The sequence below is a fragment of the Chiloscyllium plagiosum genome, unplaced genomic scaffold, assembly GCF_037043375.1.
Source record: "Chiloscyllium plagiosum isolate Xiang-an unplaced genomic scaffold, Cpla_swu_hap1 HiC_scaffold_12, whole genome shotgun sequence".
NCBI classification, from domain to species: Eukaryota; Metazoa; Chordata; class Chondrichthyes; order Orectolobiformes; family Hemiscylliidae; genus Chiloscyllium; species Chiloscyllium plagiosum.
This window is the reverse complement of record NW_028270150.1, coordinates 64,266,458-64,287,714: the sequence shown is the minus strand read 5'-3', so window position 1 is coordinate 64,287,714 and position 21,257 is coordinate 64,266,458.

Below are 21,257 nucleotides of genomic sequence, written 5' to 3'. Positions count from 1 at the left end.
TATACTTTTTCTCTTTTAACTTTATATGTTCCTTAACTTCCCTCATCAGTCATGTCCACCCATGCATTCTCCTAGGATCTCTCGTCTTTTTTGGAATGAACTGATCCTGCAACTTCTGCATTATACACAGAAATATCCGCCATTGTTCCTCCACTGTCATCCCTGCTAAAGTATTGCACCATTGAACTTTGGCCAGCTCCTCCCTCATAGCTCCATAGTTCCCTTTATTCAACAGAAATATTGTCACTTCTGATTGTACCCTCTCCATCTCAAGTTGCAGATTGAAGCTTATTGTATTATGGTCACTACTTCCCAATGGCTCCTTCACTTCGAGGTCCCTGATCAATTCTGATTCGTTGCACAATACCAGATCCAGAATTGCCTTCTCCCTGGTCGACTACAGCACCAGCTATAGTGATTGGGACCAGGTTGACCCTTGTTAACCTGGGCCTATCAGGAAAGCCTTGGCTGACCAATATAACCTGGACATTAGAATCCCCTCAGTTGAGGACATTGTGGGTTCTTTTTTTGAGACCTGATTACTGAACTGGTTGATTTACACAGCCAGTTTGTTACTGCTATTCCTTTTTGAGGAAAATAAATATAACCAGGAGATTAGAATCTCCTCAGTTGAGGACAGACTCCAAGCCAATCTACTGTGCACTAGTAAATAAAGGGTGACTCGGTGATGGGACCTGGCCTCTGCGCAGTTATTTCACCAGCCAACTGAGCTAACTGGCCCTCTGCTTTCTGTTAATTATTTCCTGTTTGTTTTACATAGGTATAGTCCATCAATTCAGTTACTAATGAGAAAAGAAATGTCAGAAAGCTTTTTGATGGATTTATGTATACCGCTATTGCACAGTCACATTAATTCTGATCCAAGCAGAATGCAAATATTATGGTTCATGCTCATTTGGAGGATTTATTTTGACTATAAAATAGCTTTTGTATCCCATAGAGTGACACTTCTAAATATTGAAAAACAATCACAGCAGCAGCTGCAAGTATGTTTACTGTTGATTGTAACAATGAATTTTCACTGAAAATACTCAATCTGATAATTCTCAAAAATGGATGTGTAGAAAGTGGTGTGCAATTGACTTACTTCCGTTGAGTAAGCAGCAAGTAAACTCATTTACTTGATACCTGCTTGCTGTTGGAATTATAAATGCAGCTGTTGATTGGCTTCACGTCTTTGGGAGGAGAACAAAATTGTATGAGCCTCAACCAACTTCAATTTAGGCTAAATAAAAATCGAAAGAAGTGTGGATGCTGTAAATCAGAAACAAAAACATAAGTTGTTGGAAAAGCACAGCAGCTCTGGTAGAATTTGTGAAGAGAAATCAGAGTTAACGTTTCAGTTTGCATTCTGAGGAAGGATCACTAGACCAAAAATATTAATTCTGATTTCTCTTCATAGATGTTGCCAGACCTGCTGAGTTTTTCCAGCAAATTATGTTTTTGTTTCAAATTAGGTTGCAATACATAAGGGGAAGGTAAATTGAGGTAGTCAGAAAAGCAAATCTTGTTCAGAAATGAGCAGTGGTAGTTGTCTCCATTATTACACCTGTTCCCCTCAGTTGCTTGCTTTTTACCTGATGGCAAAGGCCCTGCTCTCTTGATGGACAGACTGCATGATAAATTTGGACAATGGCAAATATTGATGGGCGCTCTGCTGAGTATTACCAAAGCAGTTCAGACTTTGGAAACATTGGATAAAAAGTCTGTATGATGACATTTCATGTCATGTACTTCATGATATAAATGTTGTCTCCTTGAAAAATTGCACATTGGTATGACAGGCCAGCTGGTTGGCAGGTGAGCTCCTCACCCCATAGGCAGCCTCTGTTTTTTTTGTGATGGATCAAGGACTGACGATACAGTGAACTGCTGCAGAATGAATGCTTCAGGACAGCAGCAAGGATGCCAGGCATTGTTCTGCCTAATGCAAACTGACTGGAATCCTTTCCATTTCTGGTATGTCTCAGCATTTGCATATAATGTTCATAAAGCAACATGTGTGTAGTCAATTGTCCCCTGAGGACATAAACAAGCTAAAAAATCTCATTGAACATGACGTTGTTGCAGTAAAAGCTCAGAAGAATCATACACAATTTAATCTTATGTCTTCGTAGCTATAGATGCCTTTGTTAAAGGACTGCAATCTATCATAGCAATCCAACAATCTGCTATCCAGTTCTGTCCTCAGTTTAGTGGCTATCCTTCTCCACAAGTTAGGTAGACAATAGGAAATGTTGCAAATATTACTTGCTACAACCTGGAAGAGACTGTGCATGAAGGTTCAAGGCCATCATCACCTTCACACTCACTGGAGAAAGAATCTCCATCCCATTCTGAGGCTGCAGTACTGGCTTGAGGGAATGGAATTTCATTTATATGGTCGATTGCCTCCCCACCACACCGCCCCCACTCCATTCTCCACACACACACACATACAGTCACACTCTTACACACAGACTCAAACACACACAGACACACTCTCACACACACATAAAGACACACACACTCACACACACGCACAGAAACTGACACACACAGACACACTCTCACACAGACACACTCACACACACACACTCAAGCACACACACTCACACAGACACATTCTGACACACACAGACACACACACACACAAAAGCGCTTCAAACTGTGGGATGTAAAGCCCAGTCCAGTAAACTCTTTTCTTGTAGTAACATTTTGCATAACACTTTATTGAATTTCTTTTTGAAATCCAAATGCAAAAATATTACTTGCTCTGCTTCTTATATTCTCAAATAATTAAATCAGCATGTCAAATATGATTTCCTTTTCATCAAGCAATGTTAATATGTATGTCTTTCTACTACCTCCTTGAATAGGAGAGTTTCACTTGCAGTTTTTGAATCTGCTGGACATGTCCAGAATTGCGGCAATCTAGGATTACAAACATTGGATCCACTATTTCCTGGACCACCACTTTTAAGACCCAAAGATGCAGAGCAACAGATCTGTCCTTAGTGCCATTAATTTTCCACGTGATAGTGTCTGTTTTAAGTTCCTTCACCCCTTTTGATCTTTTATTTGTGTTCACTATTCTCGGGATGCTTTCTGTGTATTCTTCTGTGAAGACTGCTATAAAATTGTTGTTCAAATTCTTTGCCATTTCCTTGATCCCAATTATTAACTTTTCAGTCTCATTCTCCAAAGGAGGAATGTTTACTTTACCTGCTTTATTCTTACGGTACTTTAAATTCATATTTATTTTTGCATTATTTGTTCTCCCATTATTTCCGCTTAGTAATCCTTTACTGGTATAAGATTATGAACACTGAGTTTTATTGAAATCCCTTTGTATTATTTGATGTAGGAAAACGTAGAAATAATGCTTAATATATATTGCTGTCAAAACAGAAGTATCCTGGAAAATGAGGTTAGACTTTCAGACACTCAGCATTCAAAATACTAAATTCTTGTAGAAACTTCAAATTTTTAGTGTAAGTCTAAAAGTGCAGACCTACAGGAGACCTTCTGAGATAAGAGACCAGGCAATGTACCTTCTGAAGAGAAAGCAGAAAAATGGTAAATATTGAGAAGTTTATGTGATTATGTTAAGACGTATACAGTTAACATGGAAATATATGATTGAAAAAACAATGTACAGTTCCTGACCACTAAAGTGCGGAGTCTGTTTAGGTACAAAAGTGTTAATTTGAAAAGAAGCGTGTGCAATGGGGAAGAACCAGAGATATGAAGACAATCAGTTCAATTCTACATCTTGATTTTCTGAGCCATGATCAATGCTCATTTCCATATTGATCTTATCTTTTATTGACAGAGTTAACTCACCGATGATTTCTTTCTTCTTAACCTTTTGAAATGTCAAATATGCTTGGTCATTTTGCAGCTACATCTCTGTGATAGCTCTGTTATATCACATATATTGTTCCTTCATGTAATATTGATTCATCTATCAAGTTAGGAATAATGAATGTATTCAAATAAAGAGCCTTCAGTTCTGTCTTTTTACGATTTCCCTTGCTATGACAATATTCATTAGTGCACTGTTAAGTTTGTACGTTCTATTCTTTCATATTAAGGATGTTTCAGATGACCAAGGAGTTCTGAACTAGAGATCATAGTCTAAGGATTGGGTGCAAGCCATTTAGCACTGAGAAGTGATGATTGAGTTCAAATCTAATTTTTATGAGGGCGTCTTTCAGCATCTTTAGGTGTCTATCATATTCCTCCTCGTCTGAGCAGATCCTGTGGAAATGCGGGACCTGTCCGTACGGGATGGCCTCTTTAACATGTTTAGGGTGGAAGCTAGTGAAGTGAAGCATTCTAAGGTTATCTGTGGGATTGCTCTGTGGAATTTTCTGCCTTCATGAAGGAGTTTGATATTGTTTTCAGATTAAAGAGATGAAAGGATAAGAGGAGAAAGCCGGAATGGGAACTGATTTAGATGATAGGCCATTATCATGTTGAATGTCAGAACAGGCTCAAAGGGCTGAATGTAATATTCCTGCTTTTATTTTCCCATTCTATATCTTTTTTTCTGTGTTTTCTGTCACATTCTAATCATCATTTCACATACTGCCAGCCTGTGTTAATGGCTAATTATTTTATCATTAACTTTCAAAACCTTTCCTTGAATGAAACCTCAGCACCCCACTGGGTTACTACCCACTTTATAGCCCCTAACAGTTCCTGTACAACTCGTGTGAAGCTCTTCCAAACAGAAGGTGCTCCTCATAGTCTTCACCTTTGCCAACCAGTTCTTCATTAAGACACTTAGAACAACCATGGGGACAAATTTTCACCCCAGTAAAACAACATTTTAATGCACAACTTCCAAGAAAGACATCTTTGCTGCACAGAACATCCAACCAATGCTATATACCAAATGCATCGATGACATTTTCTTTGTCTGGACTCATGGCGAGAAATCACTGAAATGACTACGCAACGATATCAATAAGTTTCATCCTATCCTCAACTTACCATGGCCTACTCTTCAGAATCAGTCCCTTTCTTGGAAACATGTATCTTCATGAAGGATGGGCACCTCAGTACCTCACTCTATCACAAGCACATGGATAACTGCATGATGTTGCACTTCTCTAGCTTCCACCCTAAACACATTAAAGAAGCCATTCCTTATAGACAAGCTCTGCATAAACTGAGGATCTGCTCAAATGAAGAGGAATGCGATGGACACCTAAAGGTGCTGAAAGATGCCCTCATAAGAACGGGATATGATGCTTAACTCACTAATCGCCAGTTCCAACATGCCACAGTGAAAAATCACAACAACCTCCTCAGACGATTGACACAGGACACGAGCGGAGAAACTACTCCACGTTCTTCAAGCTTTCAACATGTCATTGATGACAATGAATATCTCACCAAGATCATCCTTACTTCCCCATTTCTCGCATTCCAACAACCGCAAAACCTTAAACAGACCATCATTCACAGTAAACCACCCAGTCTTCAGTACAACATTGACCATAACACCACACAACCCTGTCATTGCAACCTTTGCAAGACATGTCAGATCATCAACATGGACACTACCATCACACGTGAGAACATCACCCACCACATACACAGTAGGCACTCATGTGACTCGGTGAATGTTGTCTACCTCATACACTGCAGGCAAGAATGCCCCGAGGCTTGATATATTGGTGAGGCCAAGCAGATGTCATGGCAATGGATGAATGGATACCATACAACAATCACCAGACAGGAATGTTCTCTCCCAGTCAGGGAACACTTCAGCGGTCAAGGACATTCAGCCTCCAGTCTTTGGGTAAGTGTCTTCCAAGGTGGCCTTTGAGATGTACAACAACGCAGAATCATTGAGCAGAAACTAATAGCCAAGTTCTGTATCCAGAAAGAAGGTTTCAACCATGATGTTGGGGTCATGTCGCAACACATGTAATCCCATCTTACTGTTCTGTATTGGTAAAAACTTCCTTATTGTCCTGTTTTGATACCATTACCTTAATAACTTGTTATAATCTCTCAGCCTTAATTAGTTTGTACAGTTTTGAATTACTTGTTACTTTGGTTAGACCCTCGGCATGTGACTCTTATACCTATCATGTTATTTTAGCCATTTGTTTGTCTCCATCACCATCTTTTTTTTTTATAATAATCTCTGTGCCTCAATTAATTGGACTATATGTCATCCCTTCACTTGCTGTTCAGCTGTTGATACTTCACTCACACCGTCTGACACTTTTGATTACCTGCAGAGGCTAATTGTTCGACATCCCGCTCTCACCATTTGTATGATCACTTGATCTTTCTGCCTATGTACCTGTGTGCTTATCTTCACTTCACCTGATGGGGAAGCAGCATTCTGAAAGCTTATGATTTTGAATAAACCTGTTGGACTATAACCTGGTGTCATGTGACTTCTGACCTTGTCCAGCCCAGACTAACACTGGCACCTCCACTTTATATAGAATTTAGTAACATTAAGCAATAGCTATAAACTACAAAAATGATCTACTTCCTTAGAGACCACCAGTAAAAATCAATTAACAACTAACCTTAAAGTATTTGATGGCTTTTTTAAAATGATTGAGGCTATGTTCTTTCTGCTGAAAATATGTTCAGCCATTACACATTTTAAAAATGCTGCGTTTTCCATGTTAGGCCAAAAAATGGCATGTTGGCATCAAATCAATATTACATGCAGACTGACATCACAATCTGACTGATCTCCATACATCTGGTGCATGTTCCCTGTGCCCCCATTAATGTCTTTGCCAAAATGGCATCTGGTGTGGCCAGCAACAGACATGTGTGTGCCACATGGGCATCATTTTCAATCTAACTTGACACTAATAATGTTAAATAAAAATACAAGTGAATTTTGTGGCCATCGAATTATTCAGTCATAGATTTTGCACTAAAATTGAATTCTGGTGAAGTTGTTCTTGGTTTCTCATGATTATTTCAAATATGTACCCTCAAATATTGCTTCACTAATCAATAGAAATAGCTTTTCCAACTGCTCAAAATTCCTTTGTATTTCTGAATATCTTTTCACATTTGCTTTAATGCAACTTTGATGCCATGAAATTCCTAAATCCTTCCTTCGTCACTCCTGAGATCTCTCATTCATGCTAATAACTTAGTAAGTTACTTCTTTACCTTTTTGATGGCTTTCACATTCATTCTAAAGTAACGCACATAAATGCTGAAAATTGTATTTGAAAGCAATTAACATTATCAATTTAACATAAAAAGAGCTATGCTTTGGGATGTACATATATGATCTTGGTGGTTTTGATCATGTTCTTTTCAGAGGCTGCTTTGATGTTTTTGTGGTGTGTTTGTGCTCTGCTTCATTAAAATTGCTTCATTTATGCTGTATTTTTTAGCAGAACTAGAAGACTTTTAATTGAGAGTTACATCTTTTGGGGCTTACAGGATTCAACCTGTTTATACTTGAAGTCCCACACATACCACTTTGAGGAATCAGAAGAATGTATCTTAAACTGAAGCCAGCTGTTAATTTGAACATGCGAGGCTGAATATAAAGTTGTCAAATTGAACTTACCTGAGCATCCAATGATTGGCTGTCAAATTCAGCACCTCAAATGTTTCTTACAATGGAGAATTAATTCATTGTTCATGTTGGCTTCTACTAATTGTTTGGTAGACCGGACTAAGTAGGATTGGAAAATTGCCCAGAGCTATGCTCCATATGAAAATGCTTATAATCATCCTTTTTGATTTTTACAAGCTTTGCAACAATTGAGAATACATTTTATATGGGAGAAAGTGAGGACTGCAGATACTGAGATCAGAGTTGGGAGTGTGGTGCTGGAAAAGCACAGCAGGTCAGGCAGCATCTGAGGAGCAGGAGAATCAACATTTCAGACATAAGCCCTTCATCAGGAAGATCCTGATGAAGGGCTTATGCCTGAAATGTTGATTCTCCTGCTCCTCAGATGCTGCCTAACCTGCTGTGCTTTTCCAGCACCACACTCTTGAATACATTTTATATGCCCACCTTTCATCAGAACATGAGGCATGACAGAATCTGAATTGAAGTGCCATTGATAATATAATGTCCTAACTTCATATCTTGCAAGTTTCTAGTTCATTTAAAATTCTTATGTGGGTGATTTACTTTCAAACATCTACTCCAGGAGTGAAAATGTTTCAAATGAGGGAGAAAACAGCTGTTGTCAACTTTTGTCAACCAATTGCATACAGGCAGCAAGCTTGAAGCAGTATACTGGAGCTCACTAAAATAGGGATGTGGGGGTAATTTCAATTGTTCAGGTGAGCAACTGGCATCTGTCATGTTCCAATGGCGGCTTGTCTCTTGTGAATAAGTTAAAGTCCTGTTGTTGGTGTTTGGAATGGGTGAAATTGAAACAGGGTGGGGTCGAGATAAATTCTCGGTGAGCAGCAGCATTGAAAACCTGTGGAGGTGATCCTCCAACCTTTAGCTCATTTAAATTGAAAACAGAAATTGCTGGAAAGCTCAGCAGGCCTGGCAGCAGCTGTGTAGAGAAATTAGACTTAACATTTCAGGTCGATTGACCCATCCTCAGAGCCCTCCCCACTTTTGTATTCAATTCAACTCACAATAAAAATGACATTCTATTAGATTTCCTAATTACTTTCTGCACCTGCCTACTAATCTTTTGCGATACATGCACTAAGATACCAGATCCCTCTACTTCTCTCACCCTGTAATCTCTCACCATTTAGTGCTTCTTTTTAAACTTCTTACCAAGGTAGATATTTTCACTGTCCTGCAGTATATTCCATCATCCAGATCTTTACCCATCCATTTTACTTATCTATATTGCCTTTTGGCTTCTATATACCCACTTCATAACTTGAGCTGCTTTCTATCTTTGTTATCATCAGCAAGTTTGGCAACTATACCTTTACTCCCTTCATCCAAATTATTTACATGAATTGAAAAAGATGAAGCTTCAGCACTAATCTCTCTGGGTGGCAAGGGGGTTCAGTGGTTAGCACTATTGCCTCACACCGCCAAAGACCTAGGTTTGATTCCTGCCTTGAAGGACTGCCTGTGTGGAGTTTGCACATTCTTCCTGTGTCTGCATGGGTTTCCTCTGGTTTTTCCAGTTTCCTCCTACAATCCAAAGACATACAGGTTTGGTGATTTGGCCGTGCAAAATTGCCCATACTGCTCAGGAATGTGTCGGGGTGGTAAAAACAAGGACTGCAAATGCTGGAAACCCAAGTCTGGATTAGAGTGGTGCTGGAAAAGCACAGCAGGTCAGGCAGCATCCGTGGAGCAGGAAAATTCACTCTTCGGGCAAAGACCCTTCATCAGGAATAGAGGCAGGGAGCCTGCAGTGTGGAGTGATAAATGAGAGGGGGGTGGGGGTGGGAGAAAGTAGCAAAGAGTACAAATGGGTGAATGGGGGTGGGGATGAAGGTGATAGGTCAGGGAGGAGGGTGGAGTGGATAGGTGGAAAGGAAGATAGGCAGGTAGGACAGGTCATGGGGATGGTGCTGAGCTGGAAGGTTGGAACTGGGGTGAGATTGGGGAAGGGGAAATGAGGAAACTGGAGAAGTCCACATTGACGCCCTGGAGTTGAAGTGTTCCGAGACGGAAGATGAGGCATTCTTCCTCCAGGCGTCTGGTGGTGAGGGAACGGCGGTGAAGGAGGCCCAGGACCTGCATGTCCTCGGCAGAGTGGGAGGGGGAGTTGAAATGTTAGGCCACGGGACGGGGGGGTTGATTGGTGCGGGTGTCTTGGAGATGATCCCTAAAGCGCTCTGCTAGGAGGCGTCCAGTCTCCCCAGTGTAGAGGAGACCGCATCGGGAGCAACGGATACAATAAATGATATTGGTGGATGTGTAGGTAAACCTTTGATGGATGTGGAAGGCTCCTTTGGAGCCTTGGATGGAGGTGAGGGAGGAAGTGTGGGCGCAGGTTTTGCAATTCCTGCGGTGGCAGGGGAAGGTGCCAGGACAGGAGGGTGGGTTGTTGGGGGGTGGGGGGCATGGACCTGACCAGGTGATCACGGAGGGAACGGTCTTTGCGGAAGGCGGAAAGATGGGGAGGGAAATATATCTCTGGTGGTGGGGTCCGTTTGGAGGTGGTGGAAATGTCGGCGGATAATGCTGTTTATGCGAAGGTTGGTAGGGTGGAAGGTGAGCACCCTACGGGTACTGTCCTTGTTATGGTTGGAGGGGTAGGGTTCGAGGGCAGAGGTGCGGGTTGTGGATGAGATGCGTTGGAGGGCATCTTTAACCACGGGGCAAGGGAAATTGCAATCTCTAAAGAAGGAGGCCATCTGGTGTGTTCTGTGGTGGAACTGGTCCTCCTGGGAGCAGATATGGTGGAGGCGGAGGAATTGGGAATATGGGATAGCATTTTTGCAGGAGGTAGGGTGGGAAGAGGTGTAATCCAGGTAGCTGTGAGGTCAGTGGGTTTGTAAAAAAATGTCAGTGTCAAGTCGGTGGTCATTAATGGAGATGGAGAGGTCCAGAAAGGGGAGGGAGGTGTCAGAGATGGTCCAGGTAAATTTAAGGTCAGGGTGGAATGTGTTAGTGAAGTTGATGAATTGCTCAACCTCCTTGCGGGAGCACGAGGTGGCGTTGATGCAGTCATTAATGTAGCGAAGGAAGAGGTGTGGAGTGGTGCCTGTGTAACTACGGAAGATGGACTGTTCTATGTAGCCGACAAAGAGACAGGCAGAGCTGGGGCCCATACGGGTGCCCATGACTACCCCTTTGGTCTGGAGGAAGTGGGAGGATTCAAAGGAGAAATTGTTGAGAGTGAGGACCAATCCAGCCAAATGACTGAGCGTGTTAGTGGGGGGGTCCTGTTGGGGACATTGGGAGAGGAAGAAATGGAGGGCTTGGAGGCCCTGATCATAGTGGGTGGAGATGTAGAGGGATTGGATGTCCATGGTGAAGATGAGGGATGGGGGACCAGTGAAACGGAAGTATTAGAGGAGGTGGAGGGCGTGGGTGGTGTCGCGAACATATGTGGGGAGTTCCTGAACTAGGGGGGATAGGACAGTGCTGAGGTAGGTAGAGATGAGTTTGGTGGGGCAGGAGCATGCTGAGACAAGGGGTCGGCAAGGGTGGTCAGGTTAGTGGATTTTGGGAAGGAGGGAGAACTGGGCAGTGCGGGGTTCCCGGACTATGAGGTTGGAAGCTGTGGGTGGGAGATCTCCTGAGTTGATGAGGTTCTGTATGGTCTTGGAGATAATGGTTTGGTGATGGCGGGGAGGGGGGGGTCATGGTCAAGGGGGTGTTAGGAGGAGGTGTCTTCGAGTTTGCGTCTGGCTTCAGCGGTGTAGAGGTCAGTACACCAAACTACCACCGCACCCCCTTTATCTGCTGGTTTGATGGTGAGGTCGGGATTGGAGCAGAGGGAGTGGAGGGCTGCGCATTGTGATGGTGAGAGGTTCGACTGGGGGAGGAGGGTAGACAGGTTGAGGCGGTTAATGTCCCGGCGGCAGTTGGAAATTAAGAGATTGAGGGTGGGTAGTAGGCCAACACGGGGTGTCCAGGTGGATGGAGTGTATTGGAGGCGGGTGAAGGGGTCCTCGGAAGGTGGGCGGGAGTCCTGATTGTGAAAGTAAGCTCGGAGGCAGAGACAGAGGCAGAGGTGGAAGAAGTGTGCGATGTCACGGTGTGTATTAAATTCATTGATGCGTGGGCAGAGGGGGAATAAAGGTAAAGCCTTTGCTGAGGACTGATCGTTTGTCCTCTGTAAGGGGGAGGTCTGTGGGGATGGTGAAACTCGGCAGGGCTGGGAGCTAGGACCTTGTGTGGGTGTGCAGCTGGGAGGTGTCAGTTAGGTGCATTCATCTGGGGTAAATGTAGAGTCATAGAGGAATGAGTTTGGGTGGGTTAGTCTTCGGAAAGTCAGTGTGGACTTGTTGAGCCGGAGGGCCTGCTTCTACTGTGCGGGAATTCTATGATTCTATGTGGCATGCAATTTATTGCAACTTGCCAACCAGAACATGTATGCATTATCGATCTTTCCTGTCAGCTAGCCAACATTTTATCCAAAAGGTTACTCAACCCGAAATATTAACTCTGATTTCTCTCTACAGGGGCTGCTTGACCTACTGAGCTTTTCCAGCAATTTCTGTTTTTTTGTTTCTGGTTTACAGCATCTGCAGTTTTTTTTTTGGTTTCTAAATAAAATGAATGCAACACTTAATTCCAATAAAGCAATCCGTTCATGCTTTTTCCAATCCTGTGCACTCTCGAGCATGCCTCACCCACAAGGATGTCAAATTGGAAAATTAACCTTCATTGGTTAAAATGTGGTGTTAAAAGTTGTGAGGTGCATACATTTAATATATTTTGGGGCTCTCTCTTTAAATTTAGGGTAAAGGGAAAGATTGCAGAAAGCCACCTCACTATTCTAACCCGATTTTCCAGCATTTGGCCCATAACCTTACATGCTTTGGCATTGCAGGTTAATGTCAAAATACTTCTCAGATGTTATCAGACAGTCTGCCTCTACCACCTTTTTTACAGGCAGTGAGTTCCAGATTCCAACCACTCTCTGAGTGAAAAACATTTCCCTCATATAACCTCTAAGTCTCTGCCTCTTACCTCAAATCTATGTTCCCAGTCATTGATCCCACCTACAAGAATAACATATTCTTCCTCTCTGCACTATTTATGCCCTTCATAATTTTATGCATCTCAGTTCTGTCCCATCTCCTTCTCCTTGGCGTGAAGGAAAACAGCCCATGTCTATTCAATCTCTCTTCATAGCCAAAATTTTCTAGTCCAGGCTATGTCCTGGTAAATCATCTCTGCACCCCTGTACCTTTTGAAGTGCTATCATATCCCTCCTGTAATGTGGATTCCAGAACAGCATGCAGTACTCTAGCTGTGGTCTAGCCAACAGTTAATATGGCTCTGGGAGAATTGAATATCAACTTAAAGGCTGGTGTAACCTATGAATATACATATGAATTAGGAACAGGTGCAGGTCAATCCACACTCAAATCTGCTCCATCACACATTAACCATGGGTGGGCTAATTATTTGACATTCCTGCATTTTCTGCATAATATTTCACCCACTTGCATTTTTATATATGCTTTTATTAATAACAAAATGGCTTCTTAGTGCAAAGCAACATAACAAAATGGCTTTAGGTTGCAAATTAACACTATTTTTACAATGACTTCTCACCCTGCTCAAGGCTGCATTCCTGCCTTGCTGAGCTAACTGAATTAAAGATAAAGCAGAACAATGGACACTTCGCAGCGTGGAATTAACTAAGTTAGATAGGACATTACTAACCAGTTAATCTTGAAATGCAAGTGCGAAGATATTAATGGATGGTAAACAACTTTGTTTCCCAGGAAATATCATTGGGTTAACCTGCTGTCTATTATGTCATTTTATTGGATTTATTCTGTAATTAAGGTTGTACTATTTCTTAAGAAACATATAAAAATTGCCTTTGATCCAAGTAAATTGAGCAGTTTCTCCAAGGAACATAGAAGCTTTTAACTTTTGTGTTGCTGGACAACCCTGTGCCCGGTGTTATAATAAACTGTGAAATCTTCCTGAAGTAGACCTTATTCCTGTTGATTAATTGACAGATCGCGGAACCAAGAGACCCCTCCCCAGGGGTCAAGATCTTCAGTCACGGATCTCCAACCTGAAAAGTACCCTTCCACCATTACCCTCTGCCTTCTTTGGACAAACTAGTTCTGAATCCATGTAGCCAAGTCACCATAGATCCCATGCATCTTAATCTTGTGGATGAGTCACCATGAGAGACTCTGTCAAAAGCCTTACTAAAATCCATATGGACAACATCCAATGCTCTACTCTCTGTGATCACCTTTGTCACCTCCTCAAAAAATTCAATCAAGTTAGTAAGACATGACCTGCCCTGCAAAAAGGCCACACTGACTGTCTCTAACTAAGCCATTCTTTTACAAATACACGTAAATCCTATCCCTAAGAATTCTCTCCAACAGCTTCCCCCAACCATCGATATGAGTCTGACCAGTCTATAGTTTCCTGGGTTGTTCTTATTTCCCTTTTTGAACAGGGGAACCACATTAGCTACTCGCCAGGCCTCCGGGACCTCTCCAGTGGCTAATGGGGATACAATGATCTTGGTCATGGCCCCATCAACCTCCTGTCTTGTTTCTCTCCACAACCTGGGGTAGTTACCATTGGGCCCTGGGGACTTATCCACCTTAATGCTCTTCAAGAGACCCAACAGCACTTCTTTGTTGATCTTAAAATGCCCTAGCATATTAGCATGCACCACACAAATCTGAATATCCTCAATATCTTTCTCCTGGGTGAACACTGACACAAAGTACTCATTTAGGATTTCACCCACATCCTCTGCCTCAAGCACAAGTTCCCTCCTTTATCCTTGAATGCTCCTACCTTTTCCCCAGTTATCCTCTTGTGTTTAATTGTATGTATATAATGCCTTGGGATCCGCTTTAACCCTACTTGCCAAGGTCATTTCATGGTCCCTTCTTGCTTGACTAATTCACTGTCTGAGTTCTTTCCTGTTTTCTTTATATTCCTCGTGGGTACTGTCTGACTTTAGCTTCTTAAACTTTACATATGCTTCTTTTTGCTTTTTGACTAAATACACAACCTCCCTTGTTATCCAAGGGTCCCTAATATGGCCATCTTTGTCCTTGTCCTCCCTGCTGAAATGTGCTGGTCCTGTTTAACAGCAGGTCTTTAAACAATATCCACATGTCAGTTATGGACAAATGTTATCAGTTCATAAAATTGTCAGCCTGAAATATTGTTGGAGTGTTATATTATCAATTAGTAATGTTGTCAATTTAATTTCTAAATGTGTAATACTTGTCAATCTGGAGAATGTGTCATTCTGCAATGCTGCCAACCTATAATACTGTCAAAGTAGAGTGTTGTCAATGTGAATTGTTCTCACTTATCAGCGTGCAATGTTGTTGGTGTGCAATGTTGAATATCTGCAATATTGCTGTCAGTCTGTACTGCATTCAGTCCATAATTTTGCAGCTTGTAATGCTATCAACCTGCAATATTGAGTGTGTAAATTTGTTACTCTGTAATGTCAATATTCAATATAGCCCGTGTTAGTCCTTAAAGTCTGTATCAGTCTGTAACCTGACAATCTACAGTGCAGCCAGTCTGATATTATCAGTCAAATTGCTGCCACACCTTTATGTTGACAATCTGTAGTGTTATTCTCTAATGTTCTTAGTCTGTAATGTTGACAGTTTTAGTGTTGTCGGTCTGTACTAGCAGCCTGTTGTACTGTCAGTTTTTTTGTGTATTTAACATTTCAAGACCTGCTTAAGAATAGTAAACGTGATTTAATAATAGTCAAAAAAGTAAACTTATGATTGTAGTAGGAGGGATATGTCTGTCTTTCTCTTCAAATAACTTAAGAATTTTGTCAGTGTAAAATGGTTAGCAAGCTAGTAATTGTATAAAAAATATACCAAGTGATTAGTCTTTTTAAAATTTGTGTATAAGTCAATTAATATCTTCTTATCTCTTGGAAATAATGATATGGGCATCCAAGTACTGAGCTAGTGAATTACACTGGCTTTTTACTATCACTTTTCAGTTTTTTGATGAATGAAATTGTTACATATGTGAACTGCTGGAATTAGGTGCTGCTCTAGAAGCTAAATTCAGGTAACCCAAGTGTCACTCTGATTACTTTGAGGTGACATAAACAATCATGGCTGAGTTTTTAAATTGGAAAAATGTCCTGAGGGATGACAAATGACCCATGTCTACTATATTCAGTGGTCTTTATTTCAGTTTTATTTTGTTTTGCTGTTTTTCCTCCTCAATCAATGGACTGATGGGCAAAGGCACAATTGAGTTTTGTGACTGAGAATCATTGAAGCATGGCCTTTATTCCTGTTTCAATGGGCTTTCCTTTCTTGCAGTGCAATGCAGCAGAACATTGTTCATCTTGTACCAGTAAAGAGTGAATTGTGGGATTAGTATGGTGGGCAGGCAAGTTCTTGTCAGTCATATACTCTTTTGGAAGATCCTGAATTAGTGTTATTGATGTTTAAATATGCAATAGGAATACTTCACTGTAAGACAGTAATTGTGGAATAAACTATTGTTATATGGCACCTGATTGCATTTCTCAGAAACATTTATGACCCAATGTAATTCCCTAGCATTGAATTATTTAGAAATGCAGTCACTATTGTTATAGAGGTGAATTCATTGGATTGTATTTGTAATGTGTTTCACCAATTGCATTGGCATGAATTGTGTTAGCAAAGGCTCTTAATTGGCAGCATTTATTTTCTATATATGGCTGCAAGTGACCATAAGTACAAAGCAAAGGATTAATGTAACTTTAGTTTAGCTTTTGATTTATATATGAGAGGACAAGGTGAACCTGACAAAAAATAACAGAAGATCATTGATTATCAGCATAATCCTTAATCAGTACCTTCTCTCTGTAAGCAGTTAATAGACACAGGGTCACGGAATCATACAGGAAGGAGGAAATTTATTCCATTCTGCCTGTGCCAATTTTTTTGAAGGAGCTTCCCAATTAAATGCATCCCCTATCATTTGCCTCAAATATTTTCTTTTCAAGCTGATTAGGAATTTCCTTTTGACAGTTTTTTTTTAAGTTTCAGACAGTGCATTATTTTTCACTTGTTATACAAAAGCTGTAACTTTGGATACTGATCCTCGTGCTGGGGAAATATTTTCTCTTTTACTACCAAAATCCTAATAAGGTCCTAATCACAACCTCTTGATATTCAATTATGTCACCATCATTGAATCCCCTGCTTTGAGTTATCATTAATCAGAAACTGAATTGGATTCACCATATAAGTGCAGTGACCACAAGAGCAGGTCAGATGCTTGGAATACTGCAGTGAGTAATTCATCTACTGTGTCCTCAAAACCTGTCCACTATGTACAAGACACAGGTAAGGAGTGTGATAGAATGTTCATTGACCTGGATGAATTCTATTCCAATGCATTAAAAAGACTTGACACCATTCACGTCAAAACGACTACTTGATTGGTAACACATCTAAAAACACCCACTCCCTCTACCACTAATGCTCAATAGTAGCAGTGTGCACTATCTTCATTATGCACTACATAAATTTGTCAAAGATCTTTAGGCAGAACCTTACAAATCCGTGACTATTTCTATCCAGAAGGACAAAGCCAGCAGAAATGTTGGAACACCACTACCTTCAAGTTCCACTCTAAGCCACTCTGTCGTCTGACTTGGAAATATTTCACCATTTGTTCTTTGTCATTGGGTCAAACTCCTGGCATTCCCTCCATAAGGGCATTATAGGTGTACCTGCAGCACATTGAGTGCAGCAGCTCAAGAAGGCAGCTCACCGCCACCTTCTCAAGGGTGATGAGGAATGAGCAATAAATGTTGGTCAATGATGCCCACATAAATAACAATAATAATGAAGTCAAAATGCACTATTAAATTGTCCAAAGGGATGCTATCAGACCAGATATTAAGCTAAGGTCTGCACTGCCATTTCAGGTGACCATTTTGAAGAAAAGCAGACAGCTTTTGCTGCTGCCCTTGTGAACATTTGTCCTACTTCCCTCATTTTCAGAAGAAGATGAATTGGTTAATAGCAAACATTGCTGCTTGTGGAACTTCTCTATTTACCTGAATAATAATAATAATGGCTAAACTTCAATCCTAATCAATTGGATATTCTAAAGTTATTAAAGATGCATTTTTCTCCCTCCAGAACAAATAATATGGAGTCTGGAGAAAGCTGTCCCACTTAATACTAAATGTGTGCAATAGTATCACTGCAGGTCAGGCACCCCCCAGAAGAATGAGCATGGGAACTATGATAAAACCAAAAGAACTGCAGAAGCTATAAATCAGAAACATAAACAGAAACTGCTGGAAAAGCTCAACAGGTGTGGCAGCATCTGTTGAGAGAAGTCAGAACTAATGTTTCAGGTCGAATGATTCTTCCTCAGAGCTGAGAAATATGATGCTGACAATTAAGTTCTCCTTGGGCATGTCACTGACAAACATTACATGATAGTGATGATTTTTAACTATTGTGATGTGATACTTGCTTTAACTCCCAGGAAATAAATAGGAAACATAGATCATGTGGTATTAGTTAATTCAATACACTTTAGTGACAGCAGCAGGTACCTGTGTAAGTACATTAAAATCACAGGTACTTGCATGTCTGGGCTCAAGCTAAACAACTTGGATGTAACATTCTATTTGGCAGAGATCTCATGGAGATTCAACAAAGCAAATGGGGCATTAGATCTTGGTTCAACACTATTCGTATCTAAGAAGGAGCAGGCAGGAAATAGAAGCATGCAATAAACAGTTTACTTTTCCTTGCAGGTACGATAAACTCTATTCAGGGATGGAGGCTTTCAGACATTTGTTTTTGGAAGTGTGAAGCTGTAGCTTAAGATGTTTAAGTGACCAAGCAATTCATGTGTGCATATCACATCCTGGCAGCTTTTCTTTTGCATTTTACAGTCATGGAAATCTTAGCGGTCAAACAGATTGCTAGAAATGGAGATGATGCAAGGAACTCATTTCAAAAGGGTACTTATAAAATCTAATGATAAAGTAACATAGGCCCAAAAATTACTGTGGGAATTATTATCGTAAGAACACGTGTCAATGCTTCCATTTAATACTTTGTTAAAATGTAGAGAGGGAAATATATTACATACACATTAAATCTTAATAATTTCTAAGCTGATAATATTATTTTCAGATAGTTGTCTCTTTGAATGGAAAGCATGTCAATTAGATCTTATTTCACTTGCAAAAGATTTGAAGAACTTGAAACTGTACTCAATAAAGTGTGTGAAGGCTGTGGATAGTATTTGGTGACCAAAATGAAGCCTGGTGTAATGTAAGATCAGGAGAATACTTCTTCTCAGACTGATTTGGTTCTACCTCTGGCTGTGCAAGTCATAATTGTCCTGAACTGTCTTAATATAACAGTTTCCTTTCAAGCTACCTCAGATATCAACTGTTAGATGGTCATCACTTGACAAAGCACCACAAGATTCTGATCTGGTCAGGTCCTGAGTGTCCCGTGTGCAAAGCTGACTGACTATACCACTGTTCTAATTGTTATCAGTCAGCAGTAGAAGGCTGAATTACAATGGCCCAGACTTTCCAATGGTCAGATGGTTGTTGTTTCAGTGTAATGGGACCTATTCATGGGGATCCTGCACTATCCCAGAAAAATAAAAAAGAATTGCCCAGAAAAGTAAAGATTCCATCGGACAGTTTCTCTATGCCTAGAAGCTCCAAAAGTCTCTAGTTACATCGGAGGCTTCAGAATGTTCTGATAAATTTAAGTAATGAGCTATTAGTTCATGGGCTGAGATTTACACCCCTTGTTCCAACTGGCACTGTTATCCTTTCATTAATGAGGCTGAAATCAATCACTTGTCTGAACTTAGTCATCCTCTTATCAAGCTGAATTAGATGGTTGCTTGCAGTGACCCTCGTTGACCTTGGAGTAGCCTTATTCAAAGGCACCATTATGTTTCACTTAAATATTGGAGCAGGCTGTCTCATTCTGTTTAATCCTTGTTGGCCATTTGTGTCTTTCAAACATGGGCCACCTTTACAAATAGCGGCATCTTGAAAAATGTCTATATTATACAGGAGGAGGTGCTAGAGGTCTTAAGATTCATAAAGGTAGATAAATCCCCAGGACCTGATTAGGTGTACCCTAGAACTCTGTGGGAAGATGGGAAGTGATTGCTGGACCTTTTGCTGACATACTTGTATCATCAATAGTCACAGCTGAGGTGACAGAAGACTAGAGGTTGCCTAGTGTGATGCCATTATTTTTAAAAAAGGTGGTAAGGAAAAACCAGGGAACTATAAATTGGTGAGCCTGACATCTGAGGTGGGGAGGTTGTTGGAAGGATTCCTGAGGGATAGATTTACATATATTTGGAATGACAAGGACTGATTAGAGATAGTCAACATGGCTTTGTGTGTGGGAAACCATATCTCACAAACTTGATTAAGTGTTTTTGAAGAAGTAACAAAGAGGACTGATGAGGACAGAGTGTTTGACGTGATCTATATGGACTTTAGAAAAGCTTTAACAGGGTTCCTCATGTAGACTGGTTAGCAAGGTTAGATCATACAGAGAGAGAGAACTAGCTATTTGGATACAGAACTAGCTCAAAGGGAGGTGACAGAGGGTAGTGGTGGAGGGTTACTTTCCAGACTGGAGGCCTGTGATTAGTGGTGTGCCACAATGCTTGGTGCTAGGTCCACTGGGAAGCAACTCAAGAAGGGACCGTACTGTATGATCCCTTCATGAGTTTTCTAGTAGCAAAAAAAAACATGAAGGGATCATACAGTATGGTCAAGTGAAATAGGGATTGATAGGAAGAGTGAGGGGTGTAACAAATTAAAAATATTATATATGAATGCACGAAGCATAAGAAATAAGGTGGATGAGCAGGAGGCTAAGTTGGAAATTGGCAGGTATAATGTTGTGTGAATAACTGAGACGTGACTTCGAGTGGACAGGGCCTGGGAAATGAATATTCAAGGCTATACGTGCTATCGAAAGAACAGATTGACGGGCAGAGGGGGTGGGGTGGCCCTGTTGGTGAAGAATGATATTCAGTCCATTGCAAGGGGGACATAGAATCAGGAGATGTAAAGTCAGTATGGATAGAGCTGAGAAATTCTAAGGGTAGAAAGACCCTAATGGGAGTTATCTACAGGCCCCAAACAATAGTCTGGATGTAGGGTGTAAGTTGAATAAGGAGTTGAAATTGGCCTGTCACAAAGGTATTACTACAGTTATTATGGGGGATTTCAACATGCAGGTAGACTGGGAGAATCCGGTGGAACTGGACCACAAGAATGGCAATGTATGGAGTGCCTCCAATTTGGATTCTTAGAACAGCTTGTACTGGAGTCTACCAGGGAGAAAGCAATTCTGGATCTGGTGTTGTGCAATGAACCGGATTTGATCAGGGACCTCGAAGTAGGGGGGCCATCAGGAGATAGTGACCATAATATGATAAGTTTTAATCTGCAATTTGAGAGGGAGAAGGAAGAATTGAAAGTGTCTGTATTGCAGTTGGCCAAAGGGAACTATGGAGGTATGAGGGAGGAGCTGGCCAATGTTCAATGGTTCAGGGATGGCTGTGGAACCCAATGGCAGGTATTTTTGGATATAATTCAGAAGGTGCAGGATCAATTCATTCCAAA